Consider the following 15,593-nt stretch of genomic DNA (forward strand, 5'->3'; position numbering starts at 1 on the left):
CTCTTTTAACTCAGACTGACTTTATACTTTGTTACTATGATAAATTCAACAAGATCACACATTATTGTAAAGTATCAGCTGCAATTTATCCCACCCAACCATTTTGTCTACTATAGTACTTACTGCACAAAAAGGGAAGCCTTTTTTAACTTCAGGTTATGGCCACTAGAGGTCTTTTACTTTCATATGGTAGCTGCTGTTCAGTTTGTACTGCTTTTTTATTTATTCCTACGTGAGCAGACCCAGTACAGTTCTTGCTTATAAACAGTGAAAATTCCAATATAAAGGACTTATTATATCTTCTTTGGGAGTAACATTAGTGCTAGCCAGAATGTTGACTACTATGTAAGACTAAGAAGATACAGTACATTTTCTGCAGGTAATCCCAAAGCTTTCAGGTAAGGATTTGTATGGTTTTGGTTATTGATGCTCTTCTCAGGAAATGCTGGGTTTCTGTCCTACAACAGTTTACTTTTATAGGTATTGCTCAAATTAATCCTTCTTTTTTTTTTGGTGAACTAAAATCCACAACTGCCAGAAATAGCAAGCTGCAGTGGGTGCAGTGGTGAGACTGCTAATGTTTTGCAGTTTCTTGATTTTAATTTTGAAAGAAATAATTGCTAATGCAAATAACAGAATATGACAGAAGTAAGCATGTGTTGTCTTTTTCTCCTCGTAGGAGCTTTAAGAGATGATACAGAACGTGTTTTCTTCCACTCATTTGAAGTAACCATTTGCTGAGATAAGCATTCTGTACTAGACACTAGTAGATGTACTATCGTGCTGTTCAGCCCAAATGACTTTAAGAATGTTAATTTATTTGTTGCAACCAACTTTTATAAGCTGTCTAGCAGTATCTAGTATTACAGTCTAGCATGAGTGCATGTGTTTACTAACTTGTCTGTGGAAATTAACAGATGACATACGTTAGTTAATGAAAGCAGTTCTGCTACCAACAAATATCACAATTTGGCTAGGCAATTTCTGGCAGCAAACCTGTCAACTTCCACAGCAGTGTGACTGATTGATAGATGAAATGCAAGGTGCCAGTAAAGCAGGTTTGTGTCAAAAATCCAACCCCTACTCCCTGCTCTTCCCAATATCCTGTTAAGACTGAACAGTCTTTAAGGTATAGCCTCTCATTTCGTAAGTATTCAGGCATTCCCAGCGTCACTATTCCCATACTGTTAGAACTTATATATACTTCACAAATCTGTTAGCAAAAATATGTGTATTCATCTAAATTCATCTACATTGCCTAAGGATTTTATAATACAAGAATTCAGAACCATTACCTATTTCACAATGCAGTAAATGTCACATTTAAACCATCAGTCTTAAATTCATGTTTATAATTGGGGTAAGAAATTTGGAATCAGAACCCTCGTGCAAACATGCTACTCGAGTGTGATGATGTGGAAGTTCTTTTTTCAGTAAGTACGGTATGCAGGGAACTGAATATTTATATGTACATTTTTAAAGTTGCAGGGAAGATGAAGTTATTCAAATCCACTTGACAAGTCATTTCAGCTGTGCTTAGCCTTGTTGAGATGTATTTAATGGATCACAGCAGAGATGCATGATTGAAACTAGGTCAAACATGTGTAAAAATAGTTGTAATCACAGCGAACACTTGACCGAGGAAGAAATATTTAAATTAACATTAACAGGAAGATTTCTGCTTAGAATATGTTATTATCAAAAGATGCAACAAATCGTGTACATTAATTTACTGGCTCCATGCACGGAAAGAGCTTCCCAGTGGATTGACAACATGAGTTCCTCACAAAGCAGTATTCATTAACCAAATAATTGATAGCATTTCAAAAAATGGAATAGATCAGTATGAAAAAAATAATTAGGTAGCTGTTAGAGTACTGTGCTTCTATCATTAGGAAGAACAGAAAGCATCAGTAGGGTGTCAAAGGACAATGAGATACAGATGAGGAAATCCACTCTTCCAGGAAACACTTACTTCTCCCTAACAGTAAAAAATAAATACATAAATAAATAAATTTTAAAAACCCACAACACTATGAACCATCAAACTTCAAAGAACTGCACAGTATGTCTTCCAGCCTTACTGCAAGCTAAAAAGAACAAATACTATTTACAGATTTAGTTTAAATAATAAACATATGCAGTAATGAGATAGTCAATCAGGAAATCAAAAGTGGCTTTGTAAGTCTTGGAGAGGTAACCTGTTTATTTGCCTCATTCCCACTATAGTCAATAATCACAAGCTGCACTGATGGGAAAAGAGCCATTCAGAAAGTGCTAAGGTCCTAGGAGAAAGATGACAAACGTGAGCACCTAGCAGCCCAACTCCCAGCATGCTTGAACCATGCCAGATGGTGAGAGGTTGCCGTAGTAACTTCAAATAATGCACAAGAAACACAAGTCTGAATAAAACAAATACATGAGAGAAAAAAATAGCAACTAGTAAGGAATGAAACTATCCTTCAATATTAATCTAGTATACATTAAACATACACGTCGTTATTTTGTGGGTATTTTTTACGTGCTGAGACGTGTGCGCATAGAATGAGGTTGGAAGGTATTTGGTTTATGTTGCCAACTAAACAGTCATCCTTCTGTGTCACAATGCATGGCCACAGTTTCAATGTGTGATACCCACAAACATGCCAACAAAAAGCAAATGAAATAAAATTTAAATATTAAAGGTCTAAGACTTTTAAAAGGCAATAGTTAAAGACATGGCATTAGCAGACTATTTAAAGTGTTTAACTATTACATTTATTTCAAGAGTAGAACAAAGAGTACAAACAGTTAACAGTAAAGTCAACAGATTTATCTGATGTCCCAAGACATAACGGCAAAATGTGTGTGTGTGTCTGTGTGTATTTATGTGTGTGTGCGTGCCCACATGCGTGCACGCATGTGTGTAGGTATAATTTTCACAATACAATTCCGGCATACATTAACTCTACTGAAATCAATGTAGTGGAATGCAAAACTGGTGTAAATATGACACACAGTTTGCGAAGTCTGGAAAGTGCTTCGAACTTTCTGGGAATCAGATATTATACATGCATAAGTCCCATCATTAATACACACGAGAGCAGTGTTTATAATCTGAATACGGCTCACAACATTCAAAATACAAACATATTTGCAATTTCTATGTTGTAACAATGCAACACAGAAGGAGCTTCTGGAGACATCGTATGCACGAAATGAGTGAACAAACACCAGAATCAGGAGCAGAGACACAATGTGACAATTATAGTAAACAAAAGCTATAGAATGCACTGTGCTGCCATGGAGAGTGACAGGGTAGTTCAGGGCTTTTTGGCATACACAGTAATGCTTACAAGTGCTTCAGGAAAACAATGTTCCCCCAGAACACCGGTGCATGTCTATATTGAAAGAGATGGTAACACAACACTCTTTATCAGGTTATGAGAAACCTTGAACAGCAGTGTTTGGGCTGAAAAAAAGTATAAATTGAATCTGAAGCGGTGAACCAGATATGCCATGTGTCTTCTCAAAGGAATATAATTTACTTGCAAACCATGTGATCTCCTCCACATTATGTGCCCAAGTGTAAAAACCTGGTCCAAAAAAATAAAAATTGTAATAGGCTGTTATGTACCAACCTGCTGTGCTTATCAAAGGGGTACAGGGTGTTTGGAATTTCAAACCAGACCCTTCCCACATACATTTCTCACAACTGGAGAATATTGAATATTTTTGTTGGGGCTTGTTGTTGTTATTTTTGGTTTACAATGGAGCTGATCCATCCTCTGTTACCCTAGATTTCAAATTCAATTTTTACATTTATGTTTGATGTCTTTTAGTTCATTGGACCGGTCTTCTTACTTTTTATAGATGACAAATCCAAACCTTGGTATTCTGTTTGCACATCTTAATGATAGCTTTAAGTTTCTGATTACAAACATCCAAGTCTGCTATATTCTTGTTCCGCTGTTTACATTAGATAGTAGGTAAAATTTAGTATAGCCTAGAGTTTAGTTGAACATCAGAGGATAATTACCTAAATGTTGGATTAATTAATTAATGGGAAAATGTAATGCAAGCAATTTTACAACATAAATGATATGGGAATAAAAGCAGTCTCTCGCTCTCAAATTTAAATGTCTATTAAAGGTTACATAATTAAGGCTTTCTCAAAACTATTCCTTTAAAGCTAATGCAGATACAAAGGTAGCATAGTATTTCCCCAAAACACAATTAAGTATTAAGCCATGCTACTAGCCTTCCTCTTATTATCATCTATGGGGATTTGAACCAACATTGAGAGCACTTCTTGTCCCAAAGAAGTGGAATTCTTTATTATCTTATTTTTGTGGTCCATGTTCAGAACTAGAATCATTCTCTCTGCCCACCATTTCCCAGGATAAAATTTAACAGGAAGTATTTCTGCGTTCAGATTTTGTCCCCATTTACACTATTGCTTTCACGGATTCTTCTGTGTTTTGCAATCTGTTCCATTACCTTGTAGAGAACATGTTTAGACATGTTTATCTTAGAAGATACATATACCTGCACACATATAACATGCAATTTGTGGGCAATAAAGGGTCAGTAGTGTGCCAGGGACAGCCCCTAGCAGGCCACCGCCGCTATATTTACCTGCCTTTCTTCAAGTACAGGTGATTGCAGCTCCCGTTGGCCATGGATCTCTGTTCCCAGCCAATGGCAGCTGCAGGAAATGGTGTCTTGGGCCTCGCCCCTTCCCACAGCTCCTATTGGCCAGGAATATGTGACCCATGACCAATGGGAGCTGAAATCACCCATACTTGTAGAGGTAAAAACAGCAGTGGTGGCCTGCCAGCAGCTAACCCCGCGGAACTGGATCCAGCCCGTGAGCCTGTATTTGCCCACATCTGTGACCTACTCCCTGGACCACATCTGCCTTGTGCTTCAAAACCCTCCATTGGCTTCCTCTCATCAGCTGTATCAACTTAAAGCTTTCATCTTCACCTTCAAGGATTTGTGCAGTCCTGCCTGCTCTCATGTATTACCACACCTCACTATCCACTCCACCACAATCACCATCTTCTCCCACACCTGCTTTCATGCCTTCTTCCAGGCTGCTTTAGCTATCTGACGCAACTTCCCATCTAGGCACCCATCCGTTCCAAATCTCCACATTTTCCTGAGTACACCCGGAGCTTATTTCCATAAGCTTCTTGTTTGTAGCAGTGATTCGTCTTACCCATTCCTCCCTGAGTCAAGCCTGACCAGTTAAGGCCCAGTTGGGCTAGCAAGGACCTGGCTAACTAAAAACATTATAAGCGCCTCTCTCTTCAAGGGTTGCTAATCTGTTACATTCCCCTCCAGATTAAAGACAACTGCAGGTTAATATTCTGCAGAAACTACAGGGCTACGTCTAGACTGGCATGATTTTCCGCAAATGCTTTTAACGAAAAAGTTTTCCATTAAAAGCATTTGTGGAAAAGAGCATCTACATTGGCACGGATGCTTTTCCGCAAAAGCACTTTTTGCGGAAAAGCGTCCGTGCCAATCTAGACGCACTTTTGCGCAAAAAAGCCCCGATTGCCATTTTCGCGATCAGGGTTTTTTTGCGCAAAACAAATCTGAGCTGTCTGCACTGGCACTTTTGCACCAAAGCTTTTGCGCAAAAGGACTTTTGCCCGAACGGGAGAAGCATAGTATTTCCGCAAGAAGCACTGATAAATCTTACATGAGATCGTCAGTGTTCTTGCAGAAATTCAAGCGACCAGTGTAGACAGCTGGCAAGTTTTTCCGCAGAAGCAGCTGCTTTTGCGGAAAAACTTGCCAGTCTAGACACAGTCCAGAAGTCTAACACAGCTGTACAAAGAAGCTATTGTAAATGCTTCCACTTTTAGTTTAGTTTAGTACAAATTAAGTCATTTGCCTCTGGTGAAGTTAAACCAGTCTCTTTCAGGGAAAGAGGTTGACTTGGGAGCTGGTCTGGGAACTAGAAAGGGAGAGACGTAGCAGTAGGTATGATCTGGAATGAAGAGCAATAGACAACAGTAGGAGCTGAAAGGAAACAACACGTTGTCTTAGAATCTGCTACAAAAGGAAACATCTGTAAAGTTAAGAGATGTCCACAGCAGCACCTAGTTGAATCATGTACAGTTGAATCATGTACATGTTGAATCATGCAGCAGTCTAGTTTTTGTTTTCCTTCTGAAATACACAGAAATAAAGCTGTGATTACATAAACAAGCTTGAGGAAGCATCTTTTATCTTTCTATAGTCCTATACAATAGCTTTCCATCTATCATGAAGGCCAAATGTCATAAACGGCTGCTTTATTTATTTAAAAACTAAACCCCAAACAAAACCAACTCCTGCATACCAAGAAGTTAATCACCCTTTAATCATTTTTATTCTCTTTCAGCTACTCTGACTGCAGACAACAGCAGGAAAAATCAAATTAAAACCCTGAAGTGCACCCACATTGATAGACTTAATATAAATCTACCCGTGAATTGCCAATGCTGTGCACAGGGCTTTATTGAAATTTCTCCCGTTACATTCAGTGAAAACTGAACAACTTTGAAAAATTACCCTTTGCCTTTAATTTTCATGCAAAAAAATGTGGGTCAGCATATATTACACTTCTGAAAATTCTGGACTCAGTAACACAAAACTTCAGACACATTTATCATAGGGTTTTGGTTTTTTTTAGTTTATGGTAACCTCAAAGGATTCTACCAAAATCCTTCTACACTAAAAGCAATAGCATTTCATCCTACAACTGCAATTGTGCCCAGGAGCCCAGATTTTTTTACTGACCTGCCATGAAAACCTGCATAACTCAAGCCACGTCTCCATTTGCCGTGACAGAGATCTATCTTCTGGCATTCAGTTCAGCTGGTCTAGTTAAGGCCTGCTAAATTGAATGCTGAGAGCAGCTCGGATCAGTGCCTAAGGGAAGCTAACCGGCGCATTTGCCGCCTTCAGCCTTCCACTGTAAAGACAATGCCAAGCTCAGCTTAAGGTATGTCGACTCCAGCTATGTTTTTTACATATCTGGAGTTGCGTATCTTAACCCAACCTTCTGGGTCTAGTGTAGATCTGGCTTCACTCAGCCTGTAGGTTTTCCTGACAAAATGCCTAAACCCCATTTACAAGAACACTAGTATAGCTGCATTGTTGTGGAAGAACATCAATTTTTCCAATGCAGAGGCACTGTCACAGTTCAGAACTGAACAGATGTTCAGACACCGATGAGCCATTGTGGAGTAGGCGCGTGCCATTTATTTCACAGGAACAAAAAACCATGACAATGCTTGACACTGATATTGAACTCCTTTGTAAAGCATTTTGAGATCTATGGATAAGGACCGAATAAGAACTTGGTTTTGTTTATCATTATTTACAAAGCCTTTCCAGTTATTTGGTCCTATATTGGCATTTGGTTGGTTGGTTGGTTTTATTTGAGTTCATTGTGAGAGGTGCATGGAGGGGGAGGGTTGGTTGGTTTCCAAAAGGAAGGGATACATTTTATTGGCTCCCACCTTCCCACCCTTTTCCCCTAAGCAAGAAAATCCATTTTAAAACTTAGAAGAGAGTAAGGAGTAAGCAGAGGACATAGATAATCATACTGAACCAGATAGCAATATACTCTTATTTTTAGACATGATAACCATTAATCAAGACCCTAAAATATTAGGTTTAGCTATAACAAAAGAGCAACCATAAAATACTGTGCTTGACACCAACACCACAAAACAAAACAAAAAAACCACACACCTAGGGACAAGTAACTTGCAAGCCATTTTCATGTTATGACGAGCCTATGACTTTTAGAGAGTTGAATGCAGCAATACTTAAGTTATCAGACAGGAGAATGATGTAGAAGAATGGCTACTTTAAATCCACGATTGAATGACCAGGTAGGGTAAAATGTTCCCCTGTGGGTTTATGTGTGTTACAGCTCCTGATGGCTGATTTGTGTCCATTTATCCTTTGGCCCAAAGACTCTCTGGTCTGGCCAATGTACATGGCAGAGAGGCATTGCAGGCACTTTGTGGCATAGATCACAGTGGAGGATGTGCAGGTGTATGAGCCCCTTATGCTGTGGCTTATGTGGCTAGGTCCTGTGATGGTGTCTCTTGTATAGATATGTGGACGGATTTGGCAATGGGGTTTGTTTCAGGGGTAGGTTCCTGGGTTCCAAGGCCTATTAGACTAAAGGTAGCCACTCTTCTACCAAGGAATTTCATCTGCAAATATGACACTGTTACCCTGGGCTTGAATAAAGACATGAACTGGTTAACACGCTACAATGCCAATTTCCTCAGACAATTTTCCTGGCAGCTGAGGGCGGGAAGAGCACAGGGCTTGGTGAGGCTTTGGCTCGCCCACCCTCCACCCCCGAGAAGCTGGATGGAGAGAGCTCATCCCAGCCTCCCTCCCCTCCGGTGGCTGGGGGGAAGAGTGCAGGGCCTGGCAAGCCCTTGACCTGGACTCCCTTTCCTGCTGGTAGCCAGCCCCCCTCACCTCCAGCAGCCAGGGAGAGAACATGGGGCTTGGCAAACAGCCAGCCCAATGTCCGGGGGGAGAGCTGAGGCTGGCAGGGCTGTGGATGAGGTAAGGGGGCTAGGTCTGGGGCTGGCACGGCCTCAGCTCTGCCCATACCTGAGTGGGGAGAGAGCCAGGGCAGCCGGAGAGGGCGGAGAGCTGGGGCTGGGCCAGCCTCAGCCTGGTGGCTGGGATGGAAAGGGCAGGCCAGGTCTGCTACACCTTGGCCTGGTCTTCCCCGACAGCTGGGGGGAGAGCCTGGGCTGCCTACCCCCAGAGAGAGGAGGGCTGATGAGCATAGCAAATTGGGGATGCAGCCCCTTTGTATCTTGGATTCTATTATTTCCACTCCAAGTCATCTGATGAAGTGGGTCTGATCCACAAAAGCTCATGATACTATATATATTTTTGTTAATCTCTAAGGTGCCAAAGGGCTACTCGCTTTTTCAGATTTGATAGGCAATATTGAGGAATACACTAGCATAGCCAGTGATGGCACAGTAAAAAATTGATAATAAAAATTATTTTATGGTATTTTATATACATATCTGCTAATACATCTTTATAGGGTTATTTCATTTATCTTTATTATACCAAACAGTATTGCACAGTATGCATATCCACATATTTCTCTCTCACATCAGACAGCTGAGATATTAGGTTATGATTAAGACAGTAAATATACTTTTTGTAGATGATAAAAGCCACTAATTATATGTATGCAGTAATGTAATTACATATTTAATCGCAGAGACTTTTAAAACTATATTAAGTCTATTCTGTAAAACAATTAACTCACCCTCTAAGGAAATACGTTTATTGAACTTCTCATTATGTGAAGATGCCAAGTGAAATATTTATGTCAAATAATTTTTATGTTATTTTATTTTTGTAATGCATATGCAATGCAGCCTGCTCTATAGAACTAGGAAGACTACGGTGTACCTTGGGACTGACATTGTTTTCATCACATATTCCACAAAAATTAGCAACCTCTTATTACAGAATTCTAAATTCAATGCAAGCCAATCATCGCACTTATAAGTTTTACCAACACATCCTGATTCTCTCTCTAGATTTAAACCAGAATAATTCAGGGGGCTTGTGTTCACATTAAGATTTGACAGTGCCAGGGAATAACAAAGGAACAATATTTAACTTTAATCTCTCAGTGTCCCTTAAAAAGAATTATCCTTGAACTTGTGTCTAGCTATGAAAGGTAATTTTCTTTTCAATATCCCAGCAGCAGCAAATATATGGGCTTGGTTAGATTACAATTGTTTTATTTTAATTTATGTCGTTGCTAAGCTAGAGCTGTCCTTCCTTTTCAATGCTGACTGATGGGTTTTAAGACTGTAAGACTTGCCTCTTGCCTTGCATATATCACTGAGCAATAGCATACCTTTTTCTTAGCTCTATCACATTGATAACCTGCAATGCCACCAGCTCTGCTCAGCCACTCATGTATTTTACAGATGATTTCCAGCTCTCAGTTGATAGTGATAATTTTTTTTTATTCGCTTTGGAGGCTATCTTTTAGAAGCAGCGAAATTGATTTTAAGTAATAACTGCATTTGACTGTGGAAAATCAATATTTTATCCAAGAAAATTAACAGAAATAATGATTATTGTCTGAAATAAAGAACTGGATTCTACTTAAGAGGACATATTAAGCACAACATTTGGCAGGACACCCTTTGCTTTTATCCTTCTGAAAACTGTCTGGATTTTGCAAGAGCATTATGCAGACATTTCAATTAAAAGCAATGAGCTGGGCTGCTTCGCAGCTCCACTGTGATGTAACGGAATGCTCTTACCATATAAATGATCTTACAGAACATTTGTGGAAGGGCCAGAATCCAATTTTAATAGCAAATAAAAGGTTTTTTACTTCATTTATGATGCTGAGCAATAGGGCACCTGGTTCCAGCATGTGCTATGCAGAGAGAACTGCCAAAGAAACCACTGGATTCCCACTCGTGATACAAGTTGCTTCCACTCAAGATATTGGGAGTTATTCAGTGGGCGAGGAGGAGTGGCACTAGCAGCACTTGCTACTTTAGGCACTGCAACCCTTTTCTGACCAAAAAAAGGTACCACAAGACTCTTGGAGGGAGGATGGAAGCCTGAGAACACCGAATTCCCACTGCCCTAGTGGGGCAGCCAAAACCAAATCCTGAGCCCTAATGTCCTGGCAGAGTAGGGGCTCAAAGCCAAAACCCAAAGGTTTCAGGCCTAGCCAGGAGGCCTGTACCTGAGCCCCATCGCCCAGGGCTGAATCCCTCAGGCTTTGGTGTTGGCTGAAGGCAGTGGAGCTCTGGCTTCAGCCTCAAGCCCCAGCAAGTCTAGGGCAATCTTGGTGACCTCATAAAAATGGAGACATGACACACTTTTGGGTCCTGACCCACAATTTGAGAACCTCTGGGTTAGGCCGTTAGTAGCATACTGTCCATATCAGTACACATGTATAGTGACATTATCAGAGCACAACCCTTTAGTATTAGCACAACTTGATACTCCTAAAGAAAACCTGATGAGCTCCAGTCATCTAATTAATCAGTGTCTTCTCTTATTCTCATATTATTCATACACATAAACAACAATCCTCTCCCCCCCCACTCCCTCCACACACACACACACACACACACACAATTAGGGAGGCTTGACACACAACACGAGCGAGAACCACTATGTGAATGATTGCATCCTCATCTCAGCCCTCAGATATGTGTCTCCTCGCTATGCCATAGATTAGGGCATTTTGTCTCAGACAGCAACTAAAAACCTTTGTGAGCACCTGGGGCACCATGCTCCTGAATGACAGGCATGAGTCATGGTTACATGGTGCAAGCAAATGCAAACTCAACCCTTAAGATACAGATTTTAAAGCCAGAAGGAACTACTAAGTTATCCAGCTTGACTTCCTGTTTTACAACAACCATAGAATTCACCCAGTTTACCATTTATTAACTCAAATTATTTGCATTTCATCAAATCATATTTTATTTGTGTGCATTGGAAGAAATAGTACACATGTCTTTGTAGAGAGCATACAAAAGCTGACGTGAAAATTTAGAGATAAATGATAATACACTCAGCTACTATAACATCAACTTCAGAGCATTATATCCTTAGTTAGATAAGATGCACAAGAAATAGGATAAAAAATAAAATGGGAAATACCATAATGCATTAAAAAAATCAATGACTCACCCTTATCTGGAATATTGTACACAATATTGATCACCTCATCTCAAAAAAATAGGTACTGAAGTAATGGAGTGTGTTCAGTGGAGGAGGAGGAGAATAGACAAAGGCATGAGAAAACTTGAAGAGAGATTGAAAGCTTGGAAATTATTTATCTTATGAACAAGAGGAATATGGATAAAATTATACAAAGTGATGAATGGTCTAAAGATGATAGATCAGGAATGTCTCTTCTCTCTGTCTCATGACATAGACTCATAGACTCCAAGGTCAGAAGGGACCATTATGATCATCTAGTCCGACCCCCTGCACAGTGCAGGCCACAAAATCTCACCCACCCCTCCTAGAATAATCCTCTCACCTATATCTCAGATATTGAAGCCTTCAAATACTTTGAAGACCCCAAGATGCAGAGATCCTCTAGCTGTGATCTGTACCCCATGCTACAGAGGAAGGCGAAAAACCTCCAGGGCCTCTGCCAATCTACCCCGGAGGAAAATTCCTTCCCAGCCCCAAATATGGCGATCAGCTAAACCCTGAGCATGTGGGCAAGGCTCATCAGCCAGACACCCAGAAAGTTCTCTATAGTAACTCCTATCATCTCTCCATTGACCTATTTCCCACTGATAATGAATGGTCAACTAGATACCAAGATCCTGTTATCTCACCAAACCATCCCCTTCATAAACCCATCTAGTTTAATCTTGAAACCAGATAGATCTTTTGCCCCCACTACTTCCCTTGGAAGGCCGTTCCAGAACTTCACTCCTCTAATGGTTAGAAACCTTCGTCTAATCTCAAATCTAAACTTCCTACTAGCCAGCTTATATCCATTTGTTCTTGTGTCCACATTGGTATTAAACTTAAATAATTCCTCTCCCTCCCTGGTATTTATCCCTCTAATATATTTAAAAAGTGCAATCATGTCCCCCCTCAGCCTTCTTTTGGTTAAAGTAAACAAGCCAAGCTCCTTGAGTCTCCTTTCATAAGACAGGTTTTCCATTCCTTGGATCATCCTAGTGGCCCTTCTTTGTACCTGTTCCAATTTGAATTCATCCTTCTTAAACATGGGAGACCAGAACTGCACACAGTATTCCAAATGGGGTCTCACTAATGCCTTGTATAATGGCACTAACACCTCCTTATCCCTACTGGAAATACCTCGCCTAATACATCCCAAGATCGTATTAGCCTTTTTCACGGCCATGTCACAATGGCAGCTCATAGTCATTCTATAATCAACCAGGACTCCGAGGTCCTTCTCCTCCTCCGTTACTTCCAACTGATGTGTCCCCAGCTTATAACTAAAATGCTTGTTATTAATCCCTAAATGCATAACCTTACACTTCTCACTATTAAATTTCATCCTATTGCTATCACTCCAATTTACAAGATCATCCAGATCTTCCTGTATGATATCCCGATCCTTTTCCGAATTGGCAATAGCTCCCAACTTTGTGTCATCTGCAAATTTTATTAGGACACTTCCACTTTTGGTGCCAAGATCAGCAATAAAAAGATTAAATAAAATTGGCCCCAAAACTGATCCCTGAGGAACTCCGCTAGTAACCTTCCTCCAACCTGACATGAGAACAAGAGCACAATCATTTAAACGGAAAAGTAGAAAATTCCAGACTGACACACACACACACACATACGCACACACACACACAAAATGTGCACTCAGAGGGTATGTCTAGACTGCATCCCTCTGTCGGCAGAGGGATGCAGATTAGGCAGGTCGACATTGCAAATGAAGCAGGGATTCAAATATCCTGTGCCTAATTTGCATAAAAACGGCCACCTTTTTTGCTGACTCAGCACTTTGTTGGCAAAACGTGGCAAAAAAGTGGCAGTCTCGAGGGGGATCTGTCAAGAAAGAAAGCCTTTTTCGACAGATCCTGTAAACCTCCTTGCAGGAGGAATAAGGGAACATAAGGGAGCTTTCTTTCTCGACAGATCCCTCTCTAGATAGTACTTTGTCGGCAAAAAGTGGCAGAGTCGGCAAAAATGGCAGCCATTTTTATGCAAGTTAGGCACGGGATATTTAAATCCCCTCTTCATTTGCAAATTCGACCTGCCTAATCTGCATCCCTCTGCTGACAGAGGGATGCAGTCGAGACATACCCAGAGTGTGGAGCTCACTGCCAAAGATGTTGCTGAGCCCAAGCATTTATCAAGCTTCAAATAAGGATTGGGCATTTATATGGGTAACTAGCATGCCCAGAGTTATATTAGTTAACACTAAAAAAAAAAGAGTTTTGGACAAGGTCTTATACTTCAAGTTTTAAACCACTCCCTAACAGTTATGGATTTGGATGAAATATGGATGGTGAGCCCACTATTGTATTTCAAAGATACTGTATTTCAAAGCGTATTTCAAAAATACGCTATTGTATTACGGCAGAAAGGGATCTAGGGGTTATAGTGGACCACAATCTGAATACAGGCAGTCCCCGGGTTACATACAAGATAGGGACTGTAGGTTTGTTCTTAAGTTGAATTTGTATGTAAGTCGGAACTGGTACATATTGTAGGGGAAACTCTAGCCAAACATTTCTCCAGAGCTCAGTTTTATTCTCCCACACCTCACTTCCCTCAGTCCTTTATTCTCAAGCTGACATGTCTGCTGAGAAAAGCCACACCGTGTCTCCCTGGTGTGCTGGGGGGAAGCAGCAAGTACGGGGTTGCCTCACCCCGTTTGTAAGTAGGGATCCGATGTAAGTCGGATCCATGTAACCTGGGGACTGCCTGTATGAGTCAACAGTGTGATGCTGTTGCAAAAAATGCAAACATGATTCAGGGATGCATTAACAGGTGTGTTGTGAGCAAGACACAAGAAGTCATTCTTCCGCTCTACTCTGCGCTGGTTAGTCCTCAGTTGGAGTATTGTGTCCAGTTCTGGGCACCGCATTTCAAGAAAGATGTGGAGAAATTGGAGAGGGTCCAGAGAAGAGCAACAAGAATGATTAAAGGTCTAAAGAACATGACCTATGAGGGAAGGCTGAAAGAATTGGGTTTGTTTAGTTTAGAAAAGAGAAGATCGAGGGGGGACATGATAGCCGTTTTCAGGTATCTAAAAGGGTGTCATAAGGAGAAGGGAGAAAACTTGTTCATCTTGGCCTCTGAGGATAGAACAAGAAGCAATGGGCTTAAACTGCAGCAAGGGAGGTTTAGGATGGACATTAGGAAAAAATTCCTAACTGTCAGGGTAGTTAAACACTGGAATAAATTGCCCAGAGAGGTTGTGGAATCCCCATCTCTTTAGATATTTAAGAGTAGGTTCGATAAATGTCTCTTAGGGATGGTCTAACCAGTATTTGGTCCTGCCATGGGGGCAGGGGACTGGACTCGATGACCTCATGAGGTCCCTTCCAGTCCTAGTGTTCTATGATTCTATGAAAGTTTCTTGCAACTCACTCTAAAACATCTGGCACTGGCCACTGTCAGAGGGGATGAGCCAAGCCATAGGTGTGATTCTGAACGACACTTTTTATGTTCTTTTGTTCTATTGCTGAACAGTAATTTGGCAGGCGATCACTCAAGGTCCATCTGCCTGACAAAACTCTAGTTTCTGCCTGTGTAATTTTTTTTTACGTGTATTAGTGCAAAATCTTCTTGACTGGAAGCAATGTAAACATGTCAGACCATGTACTTTATGACTTCTGTTTATAATAGAAACAAAGAGAGGGCCATGACAAAGAGCCATTTTTCAGAAGGATTTCTCTGCTGTTGGATCCTCTGCTATTTTAATTGTCACCCCCCAGCCATTGTGGTGCCCATCACTTTTTCATTGGATATTATTTGATGACAGACTCTGCTAGACTGTCTGTCAAGAGAGATGTAATGAAAAAATCACAGACTGTCCTTTGAAATCC

General features: G+C 40.6%; 2 protein-coding genes across 3 annotated transcripts in view; one reads left to right on the top strand and one right to left on the bottom strand.

Annotated features, from left to right (window-relative positions):
- The window catches only part of DOCK2 (dedicator of cytokinesis 2), a 497,337-nt gene that overhangs the window by 146,461 nt on the left and 335,283 nt on the right, over positions 1-15,593 (bottom strand). The gene's annotated exons all lie outside the window — the stretch shown is intronic.
- The window catches only part of INSYN2B (inhibitory synaptic factor family member 2B), a 136,272-nt gene continuing 120,920 nt past the window's right edge, over positions 242-15,593 (top strand). Inside the window, exon 1 of the mRNA XM_006115763.4 lies at positions 242-398. The gene's annotated coding sequence lies outside the window, so the exon portion shown is untranslated. The remainder of the gene's footprint in view (positions 399-15,593) is intronic.

Source organism: Pelodiscus sinensis, chromosome 17 (assembly GCF_049634645.1).
Source record: "Pelodiscus sinensis isolate JC-2024 chromosome 17, ASM4963464v1, whole genome shotgun sequence".
Classification (NCBI taxonomy): domain Eukaryota; kingdom Metazoa; phylum Chordata; order Testudines; family Trionychidae; genus Pelodiscus; species Pelodiscus sinensis.